We start from the raw sequence: 21321 nt of genomic DNA on the forward strand, positions 1-21321 counted from the left end.
TGTTGGTTCACGAAATGGTTGCAATGAAAACAAAAATAAAAGACTGAAGGGGCAAGAAATATAAAGGGATATAAAGGAAACAAGCAATAAATATAGAGAGGTGTGTCATCATTAGTGCGATGGTGACTGATCATGAGATAAAGTCAAGGTTTGAAGGCGTAAGCGATACGTATAATTAATTCCCTTTAAGTTGAGAGTATTCGATGAAAATTTAAGATAGACCGATGGATTAATAAGGAAACACGGATGGACTGAGGAGACAGGATAACAAGAAATTAGGAAAATGGGATGAAGGAAGTGACCTTCAAGAATGTGAAGTGTATGTAAGACCGGTGGCTAGATACCCAGAAAGGGAGACGCCGGGTATAAAAGATATCCCAACATTGAGATGACGGTTGAGATAAATAATGGAGATAAACGAATAGTTAGAACTAACAAGTTCACATTAAACAAGACCAATATCTTCCAGAACATCCTTGTTATCATTATTAAATCAGGCAAGAAAAGCGGATAACCGTTGTTATCTTTTGGAGGCCATATGGACTGACCTCAGTTTGAATAAGGATGCTATTGTGAATTAGGTATAGACTATCGAGGTGGGAAGGATTGAATAAGATACCCTGATCAGGGATATATGACTTGATTTATCCATGGAAGGATGCAAGTACCTTTATAAGGGTAGAATTAAGGATAAAACCTCGATAACTTGAGATGAACCATGGGGGAATGCATAAAGGTTGGCATTTCACCCTTAATAGGGACATTATGAGTTTGGGTAGTACGGAATGAAGGACTAAGGCAACAACAACCTTTAAAGATCAGTGGAAAAAGTTTTCAGAACTATATAGACAATGGTTTTAATATTAGTAAATGGTATCTTGATATGCCTTGTACATAGGGAGTACATAATGATGGATTTAAGTATAACCTTCGAGGTTTTACAAGGAGAAAGGTAATATTCAAAGTTCTGAATAATAGAAATTTTGATAAAGGAAATATGATGTAATTATAATAATGCTAGGTGGGCACGTGTTGAACAATAAGAAAGTATAGATCGACCCAATGAAGGTCGAGATTGGTGAAGACAAGAAGGACCCAAGATAAGAGACGTCCTAAGTATGATCGAGAGTCAGTCGTGACAATGTTCACCTCTAAAGACCGAGGCAATAACTTATGGAAAAATGGTGATTTTTTTTCTCACCAAAGCTTAAGGAAGAGCATTTCACACAAGCAGTGATTGGAAATGAGGTAGAAAATTTAGTTGAAGATCTTTCAAAAGACATTGATTATAAGAAACTAAGGCCAATGAGGTGGCCGACACTCTAAGTATAAGAGAGAAATTATAGGCGCTCGTGCCAGAGGAATACATTGATGATGGTTAAAGCCGTGAAGATTGTATTATAGTGTGGAAGATTGACATTCCTTCTGATGATTGTGCGATACTCAACTGTAATAGTAGTTTGATAAAGGTTTAATTCATGTTAATCGCTGTGAGCGGGCTACCTATCTTAGAAGGTACTATACTGAGATAAGCGAGGACCGTGTTATAAAAGGACTAAATAAACATTTGAGCTTCATGTATCCTAATAAAGACATATGATTAATGATGGTCTTAACCTGCTATCGTTGCTTGGATTGAATCTCTTCTACAATTTTATCTTCTTTGAGTCTTATAGACATCATGTCAGGAGATGTCCTTCATGGATCACAAATGGTGATTATGTTACCTCCTTAGAAGATTTTGATACGGCAGGTATGGACTCCGTATGATTAGCTATTAGGATTCCGAGAAAAAACGAATGACGGCAGTAGGTCAGCGGTGGACCATAGTAATGTAGTAATGATTCTGTGAATAATAAGATGATAACAACCGTGAGTGTTGTATTGTAACGGATGTTGAGATTGAGTACCACTAATCGGGTCGTGTTGACGTATAAGTTATCTTTGATAGAAAAACTAGGTCGATTATCTACCTATTAAATATTTATTCCTTCTTATCGACAGAGAGTCGTATTACTATACGTGGAAGGTTGTGGTGCAAATATAGAATTCTAGTAATGATGATGTCTAGAATGAAATCCCATATTCGATTTTTAATGTCGAGGGAGTTTCAAAGGTGATTTTTTATAAGCTCGAGCAAGAGCATGGGTCCATAGAATGATGGACGGAATAGCAAAAATATTCAGGCACGTGAATTGCGATGCGATAATACTTAATGTTGATATATATACATATATCTTTCATTCTCCTTTTATAAACCTCTATAGTTCAGAGGTAGACTCCAAAACAAATATTTTGTGACCATATTTTTAAAAAAAATGTTCTTTTTTCTCCTTCTCATTTCGTGTAAACTGAGAAGAACAACCCTTCCAGAAGGGGAGGTATTGCTGAATGACTATCTATTTGTGTAATAGAAGCCTAGTAGGATACCACATATTTAATTGCTTGTCAAGTACTAAAGGCTGGCCACCTTTTGTACTAACTATGTGATGTAACAAGTGTTCATGATCATAGTGATATCTCAATAAATTCTTTTACTTCATACGATGGATCAAGCTTCAAAGATGGAAGCAGTTAAAAATGAAGTAGTATCAGTGCGGTGGTATTCTGATTCTAACGCGTTCATGATACTAAGGTTGACGCATTTATTAAAAGGTTATAGAACGCTAGCGAGCAAAAGTATATCCAATATAATATTAGGTACGGAAGATAGTAATGATTATAAACTGGAAAAGAATGGGTATTGAGAAGCAAAAGCTATAGTGCTAGAAACTATGATGAGAATTTGTATGACAGACTTGAAAGAAATTTGGAATGATCACTTAGCACGGATTGAGTTTTCTTATGACGATGGATGATATGACAGTGTCAGAATGTCGCCTTACGAGGCCTTGTACATAAAAAGATGTCGATCTCCCTTGTATCGGAATGAATTTGGAGAGCGCAAGATGCTCGGACCCGAAGTGGTCCAAAGGACCAAAGACATAGTGGATCTAATCATAGGACGGATGGTAGCAACCCCAGGATGGACAGAAGAGGTATGCTGATTTGACTCAAAAGGACAAAGAGTATGAAATAGGGGACCTAGTGTTGTTAAAGGTATCCCCTTGGAAAGGATTGATGAGGTTCAGAAAGAAAGGAAAGCTAATTCCATGATTTGTTGGACCCTTGGAGATATTAAGACGTATTGGGAAGTTAGCATATGAGCTAGCCCTACCCTCGAACCTGTAGCAAGTTCATAACATGTTCCATGTATCAATATTAAGGAAGCATAATCCGAATGTCGGACATATAGGAGAATACGAGCGCATAGACATGCAACCGACTTGACTTATATGGAGCAACCAGTAAGGGTTATGGATTGAAAGGAGCAAGTGCTTAGGAACAGGGTTATCAGACTAGTCGGAGTTTTGTGGTAAAACCATAATATGGAAAAAAAATTGACTTGAGAGTTAGAAAGCGCAATGCTAGAAAAGCATCCCCAACTATTCTCTATCTGATTCCGGGACGGAATCCTTTTAAGGAGGGGAGACTGTAATAATCCCAATTTTTGGAAATATTTGAAACCCTGATGAATAGTAACCTTTTGCTGATGATGCTGATTAAGGAAAATTATCAGACCACACTATATAGGAGCACTGTTATGGAATTTCTGAGATCATATTAGTATTTCATAAAGTAAATGAGTGTATGTAAAGGTCGTCAGAATTCAGATTCGAACACTTTTGTTTTTCCCGAAAATCCACCAGATACCGAAAGGATTAAGTATAAGGTAACATAATTAAAAGGATTTTTATTTAAGGATTATAGCAGAGGATCATTAAAGGAATATAAGATATTAATAAAGGTTCAGGGAAGCCCAAGTAATAAGATCCCGGATATGATCCCTCAACCAATTAACAAGAACGAGAGTTAAGCGAACCGTAAAATAGATACGCGACCAAGAGACAAGCTTGTTCAAGAAGCCAAGGGGCTATGACATCATCAAACCATGGGATTTTGACAAGTGGCAAATAGGTGATGTAATGATGGTGAAATAAGCATGGTTAATTAGATATTTGTCAAGAATTAATTCTAGCCAAGTATTTAAACTATAGCAAAGCCAAGGTTAGTTGTTAATTAAGCAACAAAAATCACACAAATCATTTAATCAAACTAGAAACATTTTTACTTCATTTCTTCTTCCCTTGCTCTCGGCCAAAACCAGAGCAGCAACTTCAAATTGCCATATCTCCTTCAATACTCACTAAAATATTATGTTCTATAGCTCTTTAGAAAGGTATTGAGATTTCCTACAACTCTTGTTCACAAGTCCCGTCCAAATAAGTATAGTAAGACCCTTATTTTTACAGTTCTTTAAATCGGACTTTTAGAAACTTCAAAATCTAACTTTGTATTTTCTTGATTGTTTGTGAGATCCAAGCTTGTATAAGGATTGATCAAGGTCTTAAGTCTCCCTAGCAACTTATCACTCCCAAATTAAGGTAAAAAAACTTCTTGACCTTTAGTACTAAGCTTGATTGTTTGAGTTTTTAGATGAATTGGTAAATGTATAGTTAGATCCACGCTTAGTAGTGATTTTTGTGAAGTTGTGTTGATATTGAATGGTGGATTTGTAGTTGATTGAATGAGTTGGTAAAACCTTGGAGTGTGAACTGATTTTGCGGTGGTTTAAGTTGTATTTGTTGTGTTATTGATTGTTGGGAGGATGGGAGTGAACTGATGAGGATTTAGCGTGGTAATTAGTTTGGAAAACTCGTAAACATAGTCGTCGTAATGCCCGATTTATCTTAGACTGTTTGTGCTTGAATCTCGGAGCAGAAATCTCACTTACCAATCTGTAACTTTGCCATGTTTAGCTAGATCGTGTCGTAAGCTTCATTTTGTTATGTGATTCGCTTAGATCCGATCTACGGTTTAGGAGAAATGATCGTTTTAAGTAATGACGTTTCGCGAACGAACCTTTACCCCTCGCTTTACTTTGAGACCTTGTTTAAGGCCCTTAAAGACTAATTGGAATACGAAAAAATTATGTAAGGTGGATTAGGCAGTTGGTAAAGTACTCGTGAAAGAGTCGCCTTAAAACGTTTAACGGTTAATTTTATAAAAATGGTGGAGCCGAGGGTACTCGAGCGACTTATGTAAATTGTTAAGCGCCAAAGCGAACATTAGGGTCTAAGTGGACAAAGTCTAGTTTCTTAAGTGACCGTGGTTTAATTTCGGCTTATATTGTTGTTCATAGATTACCAGACCCACTTTAAGCTTAAGTCTACCCCGTAACACTCAGGCAAGTTTTCTACCCGTTATATTGTTGTTGTGATATAAATATATTGATGCATTATCTTGAGATAAGTGCATGGTCATTATTAGCAAATCTTGCTATATATTGGAGCATGTTGATATGGTATATATATGCATGTTGTGAAATCTTGATATTTTATTATCAATTCAGATGCTTATAAACTGCATAATACCTACGCTAGAGATAAGCAGTAGTTGCGTATACCCTTAGTATAGGGGTACCAAAGGTGAATATTTTTCTAAACCGGGAGTCGATGTTCCCGAGTATAATATGTATATATATATATAGTTTTCTATAACTATTAATCGAATAAGGTATATTCGATAGTTTTAAACAATAATCAAATATTATTTTCGATTATTCAAATAAAGATGTTACTTTTGTATAAGTATATCTTTCGATAATTATTATTAGTTTCAAGTATTATTTCCAAATACTTTTACTGGATTTATCTTGATAAAAGCTATTCTTTATTGGAATATTATTTAAAGAATAATATTCAGATAATCTTCGATTATTTTGTAACTGATTTATTTTATTAAATCATCCTTACTTTAAACATTTTTAAAAATATTTTCGAGTGTTCAAAATGATTTTAAAAGTTAGAGCGGATCGCAAAACCCATTTTCAAATTTAAGATCTTCATTTCGAAGGGGATTTAAATACTCGCTCAAAACCTAAGGGATCCGGCTCCGTGGTGTATTTTTGGCGCAATGAAGTTGCTAATTTGATAAAAGAATTTGATTACTTGCCCAATGTTCGGGAAGTAAACCCAATCAAAATATATCGGCATAGGCGATATGGACTCAGTGGGAGTCCATAAAAGTGTAAGTGGCTCAGTGGGAGTCCATCAATGCGTAAGTGGCTGAGTGGCAGTCCAGCTTAAGGTCCTAATACGGCCAGGGTGATGACCAGTGGGAGATTCATCCATCTACTAGTTAGAAAAGTTGACTTAATTGGTATCTTTGCCTGATCATCAAGATATCAGGTTTATGCTAAGGTTTTCTTCTTTCCAAATTCATTGGATATTACAACTCTGTTTATACTTTTCATGACAGAGGTTTTCAAGGAGTGTATGAGAGAGATATATATATAAAGGTGTATATATATATCGGGACTTAATGAAGTATCTCGTAACTTCATTTTTTTCAAATGATATTTCAAAGATTGAATCTATTCAAGTCTTATCTTGTAGTCTCGTCTATGTGATGAACTTTTGAATTTGATTATACGTTGAATGATGGTAGTTCAAGTAGTATTCGGAAAAGATATAAGTATATTGGAGTATCTTGTAACTTCATTTTTTCAACTTATATCTAGTTAATAATTATCTTATGCATGACAAAGATTTTCACAAAAATATTGAGATAAGGTTAGATATATGAGATCACCTTGCAACGATATTTTTATACAGTTATAAACTGGAACTCTGTGTATATTATGCATGGAAGAGGATTTCCAAGATTTTGAAAAGTATATACATATATACTGAATATTTTACGACTTGGTCGCGTTAAGATATCAAACTTTGTTCATTTCTTATACATGTTATTTTGGTGGGCTTGTTGTTCACCCTTGCCTTATTCTTTCATCACACAACAACAGTTAGATAAGATGAACATGACCAGGCTCCTAATTTGCGAGCGGATAGGAAATGTTCCGCAGTTTCTTGTAGGCGTTGATGCCGCTGTAGCTGAGGTAGAAATTACCAATAGGCTAGGCTTTCAACTTTTGATGTATCAGACTTATTTATATTTATGAATTGTAATAATGGCAAAGAATATGTAAATTTATTCAGATACCCTTTTGAGGTGTAATGACTTATAATAGTGGAATACAATGACTTGTGTTATTTTGGTATTTATCTCTGAGACTATAACTTATGGTATGTGTGTATATTGTGGGGTCACAGTACGCAGTAATTGGTTGTTTATTTAGATTAAGTGTTGTTAACGGAAATAGAACTCGTGACAACTCAGATCTCCGACCCCGATTTGGGGGTGTTACACCTTATGCTTCAAGATAAATGTTGTTTATGATTCAGCTTATTGAATTACATTGGTTATCATATTGAATTATTTTAGAATTGGATGGTTTTATAAATATGGACCAGATTCGTGGTCGGACCAGATTCGTGGTCATAATAGGCCAATGCATGCCTTGGATCCAGTATATAGAGCAAAGTTGGGAGCCTTGCTCGGGGTTAATGCGTGACTGATCAGCAGCCTAACCTTGGTATTTAAAATGAAAAGTAAATATCCAATTATAAATATTGAGTATTCAGAAACTTGATTCTTCTGAATCATTTCAATTGATCATTGTTTAACCTCAGTTATTGCTATTATGACTTGTTGAGCTAGTTAGCTCACATATGCAAACCTTTTTATGTTTTCAACAGTTGAAAATGAGATTTTTGGTAACGAGGATTCCCAGTCCAGTGTGCAAGCTAGGATTCCAGGTTAAGTTAGATCGAGCTAGCAGGAGCTTTATATTGTAGATGAGTTATGCAAGATTGTAAGAACGATATCATTAGCAATTATAAGTTCAACTAGGTGGGATTTGGTACGATGTAATAAAAGATAAGGTTGTGGCTTGTTTTCACACTTGAACCTGTTGCGATCCATGGTTGTGAAAAGATGGGTCATTGCATATAATATTTTATAAACAGGTTTATATATTATGTGTGTGTGTGTTGTGAGCTTCAAACTTCTGACCCGGGTTTTGAGGGTGTTACATTATTCATATGTTTGAGTTCATATGACACTTCAGTACATATTAAGCACTACATGGAGTAAATGCGGTTTGAAGAAAATTTAAGAAAGATTTAATTCTTAATCACTAAGAGTTACAATCTTTGAGTGTTTCTTACAATACAAAATCTTTTAAAACTTTCTTTTCTTATCAAGATAGTTGTCCACACTCAATCTACAATTTCATATATCTTATATCTTAAATTTCTTCTTACAACTGAAACACTTGAATTCTTTTCTCAAATGTTGCCAAAAATCAAGTGTCATAATTCTTGAATTATGTTCACCACTCATAAACAACATTTAGTTGGTTAGAGACTACTTGTTGAGGAAGATCTTGATGATACTAACAGAGACACAGAGTTTTCATCAGTCTTTACTAAAGACTCTATGATAGCTTTCATTAAACACATTTCAAGTGTTAGTTCTTTGCAAGAAGAACAAAGGTTTGAGATCATGGTACATGACAGTAACCTGATCTAATCCTCTCCAATTCAAATGGAGGTTCTCATTATTCATGAACAACAACTGTCAGAACCACGGTATCTACTGTGAGCCTAATTGTGAATTCACGAGGTATAAATACTGGTGTTACTTTATCAGCATTTAATTTAAATACTGATTTTTCAGCATTCATAGTATATTTTTCATGATATAAATCTTGTTGATATGATTACATCCAGACCTTACTAAGGACTACCTCTAGTTGTATGATCACAGATCACCCTTCTTCAGCCACCTCTTAGTTCTGTAGGACAATCTTTCTGATCCTTTTCTCTGTGAGATGTATGAAAAGATTGAGAGAAAAAGAATTTAAGAGACGTGGGATCCTTCCTGGAAAAGAAGAGGTAGATGAGAGATAGGATTTAATAATCCTTGTGAGGAAGCTCTGACTATTAAAAGTCATGAGATGTGTGGTGTGAGGAGTAGTGAGACTACTTTAAAAGAATAGAGAGATTAAGTTTAAATTGCTACATGTTTGCAGATGCTCAGAGTACTCAAGGAACATATACTGAACAACAGTCTGTTGTATCTCGGAAACACTCTAATGTATCAAAGGATATTGATCTCCCTGCAAGTCTAAGTACTGATACTTTCTTGCAGTCCATACATTCTACTATTCCATCACATGAGATAATCCCTATTTTTGTTGAAAAACAGTCCATTCATTCTTCTATTCCATTAAATGATATAATCATGTTATTGCTGAAGATGAAGTAGAACAACAGTCCATTTATAAAGATTCATCTATTTCAGAATCACCACATCATGTTACAGGAACTGAAGTTCTAAAAGTTATTGAAGCTCCAATTCATTTATCTACAATAATTGAAGATGTGGAGATAACTGCTGAAGGTGTTGATGTGGCGCCCTCCAAACCCGGGTCAGAAGTTTGGGGTCCACACACATACCTTATTTATAACCTGCTTATAACAATACTAAAGATAATAATAATATGCAATGACCCTACTTACCAACTACCACGGATCGCAACAGGTTAAAGTATGCACACAAGCCAAACACACTAATATATTACATACCGATTAAATCCCAACCATTCAAACTCGAACTGAGTATTAAACATATTACAAACTTTTACAGTTTACATTATTCCAAAAGAAGCCTACTAGCTCAGCTTCAACAGCCTTAATCCCTAGCTCTCGCACTGGACTGGGGATCCTTGCTACCAACTGGTTCCTTTTTAACTGGAAAGAGTATAAACAACATCGCATAAATGAGCTAACTAGCTCAGCAAGTCACAATGACAAAACTGAGAATAATGATCATCAAGCGAATATGGTTATGATATCAAGTGAACAATGGATTATGATTTAGAATTGGATACTATATTTTTATTTTAAAACCAAGGTTAGGCTGCTGATCAGTCACGCACTAACCCCGAGCAAAGCACACATCATTGCTCTAACTACTGGATCCAAGGCACACATTGGCCTAACTTGACCATTAAATGGTCTGACCACGAATCTGGTCCACAATTTTATAAAAGCAATCCAATTCTAACATAATAACAGAATGAACAATAATAAACAATAATCAGAATCATTAATAACAGTGAGTACTTAACAATGAAAGGGTTTCAACCCGTGTATGGATCAACAAGGTACTTTCAAAGCTTGGATGTTGGGTGATGAAAGAATTGGATAACAAAGGAATCAACGTTTCAGGGTTTCAAGGATTTGGTCTTTCAAAGCATAAGATATCATGGGTTGAGTATATAATAATTCAGTTCAGTTTCTGGTATTTAGTTTGTATATATTTGTGGAGTAGTATCGTAGATTTGTGGTTCGTGTTTGGGTATACAATAATCAATGGCTTAGAAAGAATATGGTTCATGGCTCAAGAACAATAACTGAAATCAGGGTTTAGGTTTCTGTGCTTCAAAGCACTTGCAATGTCAACAAGACTATCAAATACTACAATATCTCGAGAAAGTTCAGAACAATAACTGAAATCAGGGTTTAGGTTTCTGTGCTTCAAAGCACTTGCAATGTCAACAAGACTATCAAATACTACAATATCTCGAGAAAGTTCAGAACACTTGCCTGGTAATAGCTTACTATCCTGCACTCGCTTCCAATCACAATCGTCTTACTTCTCAACTACCTGTTTCCCTTTCCTACGTCTTGCCTCTTCTGCTCACATATGATAAGCATCTATCAATCATCAACTCACAGGATTCTATTCGACACATACTTTTATCTACCCTTCGTTTCACCCAAATCCGATTAACGGATTCAAAGTTATGCAATAACCAAGTAAACACCGAATATATAGACCGATAGTCAATCAACAAGTCACGTATAACACATAATACATCATGTAATCAATGACATATCATTTATAAAGAAGTCTCGGATCATAAATATGCTTTCAGGTATTTAAAATGAGTTTTAAAATATTTTTCAGAATTAATACGGGTCGTTGGATCAATTTCGGGTTAATAAACAGGGTTCGGTTGGCCAATTCTGGCTCCGAAACAATTTTGTAATAATTATCGAGCCTTGGAAATAATTTAGAATAATATTTTAAAGCTCGAAACTATTTTTCAGAATTTTTAGATTATTTTTAAATAATTAAATCTAATTAATTAACTAATTAATTCAGATTTATTTTTTACTAAAAAAAATAATTTTTGGAATTAAAATAAATGATTTTTAAAGTTTTAAAATAATTAAAACTATTTTCAAAAATCATTTTATTAAAAGAAATCTTGTTTTTGAAAATATTTAAAAAAGAAATCCTAATTCTGAAAGTTTTGTAAACAGAAATCATATTTTTAAAACTTATAGAAAATACAGGGACTGATTTGTAAGGTTGATCAAACTACAGGGGTCAAACTGTAGTTTGACCACCTCCTTCACCAGGTCGCCGGCGTCGCCATTGCCGGTGACACCGAGCTCGCCGAAAAGCTTTAATCGAGGTCAGAATTCGATCAAACTTACAGGAAACCATCTACACCTCTCCAGAAACCTATTTATGCAATCAAATCGTCCTAACGATTAACAAAACGGCCGGAAAACCAACGGGAAAAACCCGTCACCGTCGTGGCTTCAGTTTTCCGATGAGCCTCCTCCAGGAATCGTTTGTTGATTCCAAATACACCATTCAATTGGTTATTAAACGATCTATCTAATCACACCAACAATTTTAGCAGATAACCCCTAAACAAGAAACGCCTAAATTCAATTAAAAATATACATACGAATATAAACCCTAATGTCTTTAATCAGAGAATCAAACCTAAAATTGAACATGTTATTGAACTCAAAATCGATCATATGACATACCAAAATGATCAGGAAGAAAATATCTACATCATGCAAGCATCAAATCATCCAAACAATGCCTCGAACAAAAATTCACACTTTTAATTCTTAATAATTCGAATATAAAATAGTTTATAAGAAAATAACCTTTGATTCTGGGTTGAAATTGATGGCTGAATCAGATAGGAAATTTTCCAGGCTTCGATTCGAGTATATGCACGCCTTAATCCGATATCGGTAACGCCTCCGAATTTGTGTTTGATTACGAAGAACAATTTCTAATTATAGTATTTTCTCTGTAAAAACTCTATAAATACTGTTTGCAAATGATTTCTGATACGAAATAAAATACGGTAAAAGGTTATTTATATTTACGGAAAATTAGTATCCCATTGGATCATTCCGGATATAAAACGGTACGTTTATTTATAAAAACTGATCCAAACTTTATCGGTTTTCGGGATAATTATCCAAATCAGTACAATTTGTACTGCGGTCTTGGTCTCAGCGCCTGGTTACACGTATTACGAAGTGATAATTGTGATAGTTTAATAAAAAGCTCCCGTTTATCGAAAATACGGGTTTTATTGATTTACCGAAACGAATATTGTATCGAAAATGTTGCGCCGGGACCCGCGCAGGACAAACCGTACGCCGGATCGAAAAAGTCGAAACATGGAAAATGCTCGGAATATTACAATTAGGTTAGGAAGGAGTTCTCGGAAGAGTTTCGGGTTTCAAAAACGTAACAACGGTTGACGTCGGTTGGTTCCCGTTTTTATAAAATAGATTTTAAATACCCGGAAAAAGATTTTAGAAATTTTATATGATTCTTATAAATCCATAAATCATCATAAAAATAATTAGGAAGATATGACAATTATCTATATTTTATTTTGGACATATAAAAATTAAAATACTCAATTAATATTATTTTTGAATATCCAGGTACAAATAACACTTAACAATTAACTCACAGAATAGATACTGAACACACATAATAATTATTTAATAGCAAAAATAATTACACGGTATATCCCGAATATTACATCCTTCCCCCTTAAAAGGATTCTGTCCTCAGAATCTCCTAAGAAAACAAATGAGGGTACTTTTCTCTCATATTACTTTCTAACTCCCAGGTTGACTCTTCAACCTTTGGGTTTCTCCATAATACTCTTACTAACTTTACCACTTTATTTCTCAATACTTTCGCTCTCTCCTCTAGAATCTCTACCGGACTCTCTACATATGATAAATCTGCCTGAAGCTCTATTGGCTCATATTCTATTACATGCCTAGAGTCTGGATTATACTTCTTAAGCATTGATACGTGAAAAACATTGTGAATATGCTCCATGTGCGGTGGTAACGCCAACTCATAAGCTACTTTGCCAATGCGCTTTAAAATCTCAAAAGGTCCGACATATCTTGAGCTTAGCTTCCCTTTCTTCCCAAACCTCGTTAGTCCTTTCCATGGTGATACTTTCAATAATACCAAGCTTCCTTCTTCAAATTCCATATCCTTCCTTGACTGGTCTGCATACTTTTTTTGACGATTTTGTGTGGCTATTAATCTCTTCTGGATAATTTCAACAACTTCCTTTGTCTGCTGCACCAATTCAGGTCCGAGTATTTTGCGTTCTCCTACTTCGTCCCAATATACTGGAGATCTACATTTGCGTCCATAAAGGGCTTCATAGGATGGCATCCCAATGCTGGCATGATAACTGTTGTTATAAGCAAATTCTACCAGGGGTAAATGTTCGTCCCAACTTCCTTTGAAATCAATAGCATAAACACGTAACATGTCCTCGATTGTCTGGATCGTTCTTTCACTTTGGCCGTCCGTCTGCGGGTGATAGGTCGTACTCATATTCAATATGGTTCCCAAATATTCTTGAAAACTCTTCCAGAATCTTGAATTAAACCTTGGATCTCGATCAGATACGATAGACACTGGAACTCCATGACGAACTATAATTTCTTTTAGGTACATATGGACCAACTTGTCGAGCGAAAATCTTTCATTTATAGGCAGAAAATGAGCTGACTTGGTAAGTCTATCCACTATAACCCAAATGGCATCATGATTAGCCCTTGTCCTTGGTAATCCAACTATAGAATCCATGGCAATATGTTCCCACTTCCATTCTGGAATCTCCAATGGCTGTAGCAATCCGCTTGGCTTCTGATGTTCTGCTTTAACCCTCTGACAGGTATAACATTTGCTAACCCATTCCGCAATTTCCCTTTTCATGTCTGGCCACCAATAATTCTTCTTTAAATCTCTATACATCTTTGTACTCCCTGGATGGATGGAATACCTTGAATTATGTGCCTCCTGTAGAATTTTATTCTTTAACTCCGTCACCGGTGGAATCCAAATTCTAGATGAAAACCTCAGAATACCTTGGTCATCTTGTTGTGTGCATAATTCTTCACCTACCAAACGATTTATATCCTGATCCATTACCTCTTTCTGGCATTTCTTTATTTTCTCCAATAACTCTGGTTGGAAAATTATATTATACACTTTTGCTTCATCAGGCTTGCAAATTCTAATCTCCAATTCCAATTTCTGAAATTCTTTATATATTTCTTCAGGTACGGATAACATATTTAACCTTTCCTTCCGACTTAACGCGTCTGCTACAACGTTCGCTTTACCGGGATGATAATTAATCGAGCAATCATAATCCTTAATCAGTTATAACCATCTTCTTTGCCTCATGTTAAGTTCCTTTTGTGTGAATATGTACTTTAAGCTTTTGTGATCCGTATAAATCTCACATTTCTCTCCATACAGATAATGTCTCCAAATCTTCAATGCAAATACTATGGCTGCTAATTCCAAATCATGAGTAGGGTACTTCTGTTCGTGTGGTTTCAATTGCCTTGACGCATACGCAGTCACCTTGTCGTGCTGCATAAGAACACATCCTAATCCTTTGTGTGAAGCATCACTATAAATTACGAAATTCCCTTGATCGTCTGAAAGTGACAAAACAGGTGCCGTGATTAATCGTCGCTTCAATTCCTGAAAACTTTTCTCGCATTTGTCGTTCCATATAAACTTCTCATTCTTTCGTGTAAGCTTTGTTAATGGTGTGGCAATCCTTGAGAAATTTTGAACAAATCGACGATAATATTCCGCCAATCCTAGGAAGCTTCTTACCTCGGTGGGTGTTCTCGGTCTTTCCCAATTCGTAATTGCCTCGATCTTTGTCGGGTCCACTTTGATCCCTTCATTAGTAACTATATGTCCTAAGAACTGAACCTCTTGTAACCAAAACTCACACTTCGAGAATTTAGCATACAACTTCTTTTTCCTTAAAATCTCCAAAGCTGTCCTTAAATGTTCCGCATGATCCTCTTCCGTCTTTGAATAGATCAAAATATCATCTATAAATACAATAACGAACTTGTCCAAATATTCTTTGAAAATTTTGTTCATCAGGTCCATAAATGCTGCTGGGGCGTTGGTCAATCCAAAAGACATTACTAGAAATTCATAATGTCCATACCTTATTCGAAAAGCAATCTTTGGTATATCCTCTGGCTTGATCTTTAGTTGATGATATCCCGATCTTAAATTGATTTTGGAGAAATACCTGGCTCCCTTCAATTGGTCAAACAAATCATCAATTCTAGGTAAGGGATACTTGTTCTTGATCGTAAGCTTGTTGAGCTCCCTATAGTCGATACATAGTCTCATGCTTCCATCTTTCTTCTTAATAAATAATACCGGTGCTCCCCACGGGGATACACTGGGTCTGATTACTCCTCTCTCTAACAACTCCTGCAACTGCTTCGCTAGCTCTTTCATCTCAACAGGCGCCATTCTGTACGGGGCCTTGGATACGTTCTGTTCCAGGTGCTAAGTCGATCGCAAATTCAATTTCTCTATCTGGAGGAAGTCCTGGCAATTCGTCAGGAAATACGTCTGGAAATTCATTCACTACTGGAATATCTTCAAGTTTTGCTAGCTCCTGACTTTTGTCAATCACGTATGCTATAAAATGCTTGCATCCTTGCCGTAATAACTTCTTAGCTTGAATTATTGTTAAGAATTTCTTTACTTGATTCTGTCCCTTGAACGTTACTATCTTTTCGTCAGGCATCTTCACCATTACCTTCTTGTTTCGACAATCTATCTGGGCATCGTGCTCAGATAACCAATCCATCCCTAATATAACGTCAAATTCTCCTAACTTAAATGGTATCAAATCTACACAAAACTTACTACCAGAAATCTCAACCTCACAATTCCCACAAACTTGATTCACAGTTACACGTTCTTGATTTGCTAATTCCACAGTCATTATTTCATTTAAATACTCAACTGGACAATTTAACTTACTAACAAAATCTTGTAAAACAAACGATCGAGTTGCTCCCGAATCTATTAACACTTTGGCACATAGAGAATTCACATTAAGCGTACCTGCCACGACATCTGTATCCTGGATAGCATCATTCACTGACATGTCGAAAACTCTAGCCCTTGGAGTCTCATTTACTGCTGGGGTAGATCCCATGATCCTCAATGCATTACTGACTGGGGCTGATATCTTGCAATCCCTGGCCATATGTCCTGGCTTTCCACATTTGAAGCACGTAAATCCAATGGCTGGAACCTTTACTGCTGGATTTCGGATAGGCTGATCCTTATTTGATGGCTCTCTAGCTGGCTGATTTCGGCACTCCCTCGAATAGTGCCCTTTCTGGTTGCATTTGAAACATACCACATTCAACTTGTTACAAACTCCTCCATGCTTCTTTCCACAAACTTGACAATCTGGAAAAGTTATTCTCAACTGATTCGGCTGATTCACATTAGATGGATGGTGGCCCTGGCCTCCGTCTCCTGCATTTTGTCTCCTGAAATTAAAATTTCTCCCTGGCTGGAACTTGCCCTTCTTAAAGTTTGGAAACTTCCCTGGGTGTAACTGACCCTCACTTCCCTCAACCTTCCTTTTCTTGCTCACTTTTTCCTTCTGTGACATCTCACTTTCGGTCTCTGCAATCATAGCCTTCTGTACAACCCCTGCATAGGTCTCCAACTCAAAAATAGCTACCTTCCCTCTGATCCATGGCTTCAAGCCTTGTTGGAATCTCTTAGCTTTCTTTCTATCAGTATCAACATACGACGGCACATACCTTGACAATTCTTCAAATTTACTCTCATAATCTGCCACCGACATAGTTCCTTGCTTTAACTCTAAAAACTTCAGCTCCATCTGATCTTGAACAAACTGAGGAAAATACTTTTCTAGAAATAATTCCTTAAACCTCTCCCAAGTAATAACATCTGTACCTTCCAATGTCTTCACCATCTCCCAACCTCTCTGGTACGCATGATATGTAGTAACTCCTGAATCTGACCCTGAAGGAATCGCTGCTCCATAAGGCAAGCCTCAAACTGATGATATGGGACAGGATAAGAAGAGAACTGAAAAGGTACTCCTGTAACTGAATGACTAGTAAAGCCTGAATCAGCAGGTGGGGGTCCTCTAACAGGTGGCCTCATGCCTGGAGGTGGAATAGCCTGCAGTGGTACGGGCTGCAACACCGGTGGAGGTAGAATAGCCAATACTGGTGGAATAACAGGACGGGGATCCGATACTGGTGCTCCAACTGAAGGCTCTGAGTGATCAGCTGATACAGGAATAAAAGAGTCGGCCATCTCTGCTATCTAAAATTATATCGCAATATAAGAATCTCGAACCACGACGCGAATTATACTACTACTAGTTATACCGTAACACTCAACCTCTCAACGTTCTACCATTCTATTCCTTACTTCTAATCCTAACCCTCTACCCATTCCCGTCAACCTAGGCTTGTGTCAGTGACTTATAACCTGTAGCTCTGATACCAAACTGTGGCTCCCTCCAAACCCGGGTCAGAAGTTTGGGGTCCACACACATACCTTATTTATAACCTGCTTATAACAATACTAAAGATAATAATAATATGCAATGACCCTACTTACCAACTACCACGGATCGCAACAGGTTAAAGTATGCACACAAGCCAAACACACTAATATATTACATACCGATTAATTCCCAACCATTCAAACTCGAACTGAGTATTAAACATATTACAAAATTTTACAGTTTACATTATTCCAAAAGAAGCCTACTAGCTCAGCTTCAACAGCCTTAATCCCTAGCTCTCGCACTGGACTGGGGATCCTTGCTACCAACTGGTTCCTTTTTAACTGGAAAGAGTATAAACAACATCGCACAAATGAGCTAACTAGCTCAGCAAGTCACAATGACAAAACTGAGAATAATGATCATCAAGCGAATATGGTTATGATATCAAGTGAACAATGGATTATGATTTAGAATTGGATACTATATTTTTATTTTAAAACCAAGGTTAGGCTGCTGATCAGTCACGCACTAACCCCGAGCAAAGCACACAGCATTGCTCTAACTACTGGATCCAAGGCACACATTGGCCTAACTTGACCATTAAATGGTCTGACCACGAATCTGGTCCACAATTCTATTAAAGCAATCCAATTCTAACATAATAACATAATGAACAATAATAAACAATAATCAGAATCATTAATAACAGTGAGTACTTAACAATGAAAGGGTTTCAACCCGTGTATGGATCAACAAGGTACTTTCAAAGCTTGGATGCTGGGTGATGAACGAATTGGATAACAAAGGAATCAACGTTTCAGGGTTTCAAGGATTTGGTCTTTCAAAGCATAAGATATCATGGGTTGAGTATATAATAATTCAGTTCAGTGTCTGGTATTTAGTTTGTATGTATTTGTGGAGTAGTATCGTAGATTTGTGGTTCGTGTTTGGGTATACAATAATCAATGGCTTAGAAAGAATATGGTTCATGGCTCAAGAACAATAACTGAAATCAGAGTTTAGGTTTCTGTGCTTCAAAGCACTTGCAATGTCAACAAGACTATCAAGTACTACAATATCTCGAGAAAGTTCAGATTACTTGCCTGGTAATAGCTTACTATCCTGCACTCGCTTCCAATCACAATCGTCTTACTTCTCAACTACCTGTTTCCCTTTCCTACGTCTTGCCTCTTCTGCTCACATATTGAAAGTTATGCAATAACCAAGTAAACACTGAATATATAGACCGATAGTCAATCAACAAGTCACGTATAACACATAATACATCACGTAATCAATGACATATCATTTATAAAGAAGTCTCGGGTCATAAATATGCTTTCGGGTATTTAAAATGATTTTTAAAGTATTTTTCAGAATTAATACGGGTCGTTGGATCAATTTCGGGTTAATAAACAGGGTTCGGTTGGCCAATTCTGGCTCTGAAACAATTTTGTAATAATTATCGAGCCTTGGAAATAATTTAGAATAATATTTTAAAGCTCAAAACTATTTTTTGGAATTTTTAGATTATTTTTGAATAATTAAATCTAATTAAATAATTAATTAAATTCAATTAATAATTAATTAAATCAATTAATCAATTAATTTTTGAATTAATTGACCAACTAGTCAATTAAAAATTAACTGAAATTAATTAACTAATTAATTCAGATTTATTTTTGAATAAAAATAATAATTTTTGGAATTAAAATAAATGATTTTTAAAGTTTTAAAATAATTAAAACTATTTTCAAAAATCATTTTATAAAAAGATATCTTGTTTTTGAAAATATTTAAAACAGAAATCCTAATTCTGAAAGTTTTGTAAACATAAATCATATTTTTAAAACTTATAGAAAATACAGGGACTGATTTGTAAGGTTGATCAAACTACAGGGGTCAAACTGTAGTTTGACCACCTCCTTCACCAGGTCGCCGGCGTCGCCATTGCCGGCGACACCGAGCTCGCCGGAATGCTTTAATCGAGGTCAGAACTCGATCAAACTTACAGGAAACCATCTACACCTCTCCAGAAACCTATTTATGCAATCAAATCGTCCTAACGATTAACAAAACGGCCGGAAAACCAACGGGAAAAACCCGTCACCGTCGTGGCTTCAGTTTTCCGATGAGCCTCCTCCAGGAATCGTTTGTTGATTCCAAATACACCATTCAATTGGTTATTAAACGATCTATCTAATCACACCAACAATTTTAGCGGATAACCCGTAAACAAGAAACGCCTAAATTCAATTAAAAATATTCATACGAATATAAAACCTAATTTCTTTAATCAGAGAATCAAACCTAAAATTGAACATGTTATTGAACTCCAAATCGATCATATGACATACCAAAATGATCAGGAAGAAAATATCTACATCATGCAAGCATCAAATCATCCAAACAATACCTCGAACAAAAATTCACACTTTTAATTCTTAATAATTCGAATATAAAATAGTTTATAAGAAAATAACCTTTGATTCTGGGTTGAAATTGATGGCTGAATCAGATAGGAAATTTTTCAGGCTTCGATTCGAGTATATGCACGCCTTAATCCGATATCGGTAACGCCTCCGAATTTGTGTTTGATTACGAAGAACAATTTCTAATTATAGTATTTTCTCTGTAAAAACTCTATAAATACTGTTTGCAAATGATTTCTAATACGAAATAAAATACGGTAAAAGGCTATTTATATTTACGGAAAATTAGTATCCCGTTGGATCATTCCGGATATAAAACGGTACGTTTATTTATAAAACTGATCCAAACGGTATCGGTTTTCGGGATAATTATCCAAATCAGTACAATTTGTACTGCGGTCTTGGTCTCAGCGCCTGGTTACACGTATTACGAAGTGATAATTGTGATAGTTTAATAAAAAGCTCCCGTTTATCGAAAATACAGGTTTTATTGATTTACCAAAACGAATATTGTATCGAAAATGTTGCGCCGGGACCCGCGCAGGACAAACCGTACGCCAGATCGAAAAAGTCGAAACATGGAAAATGCTCGGAATATTACAATTAGGTTAGGAAGGAGTTCTCGGAAGAGTTTCGGGTTCCAAAAACGTAACAACGGTTGACGTCGGTTGGTTCCCGTTTTTATAAAATAGATTTTAAATAGCCGGAAAAAGATTTTAGAAATTTCATATGATTCTTATAAATCCATAAATCATCATAAAAATAATTAGGAAGATATGACAATTATCTATATTTTATTTTGGACATATAAAAATTAAAATACTCAATTAATATTATTTTTGAATATCCAGGTACAAATAACACTTAACAATTAACTCACAGAATAGATACTGAACACACATAATAATTATTTAATAGCAAAAATAATTACACGATATATCCCGGATATTACAGTTGAAACTTCTGAAGCCACTGGATCAATTTCTCATTCTATTCTACATACTGAATCTGAAGATAAAATTCAGAAATTAGTGCAAGATCAGCTGCTATTGAAGAATCTAATGATGGTAAAGAAACTCATATATCTAATGCTATGTTAGATCTTGAGAATGATCTTTTCTTTCCTGAAGATATGCCTATGCATGTTCGACAACAGAAAACGAC

The sequence above is a fragment of the Apium graveolens genome, chromosome 2 (assembly GCF_009905375.1).
Source record: "Apium graveolens cultivar Ventura chromosome 2, ASM990537v1, whole genome shotgun sequence".
Taxonomy (NCBI): domain Eukaryota; kingdom Viridiplantae; phylum Streptophyta; class Magnoliopsida; order Apiales; family Apiaceae; genus Apium; species Apium graveolens.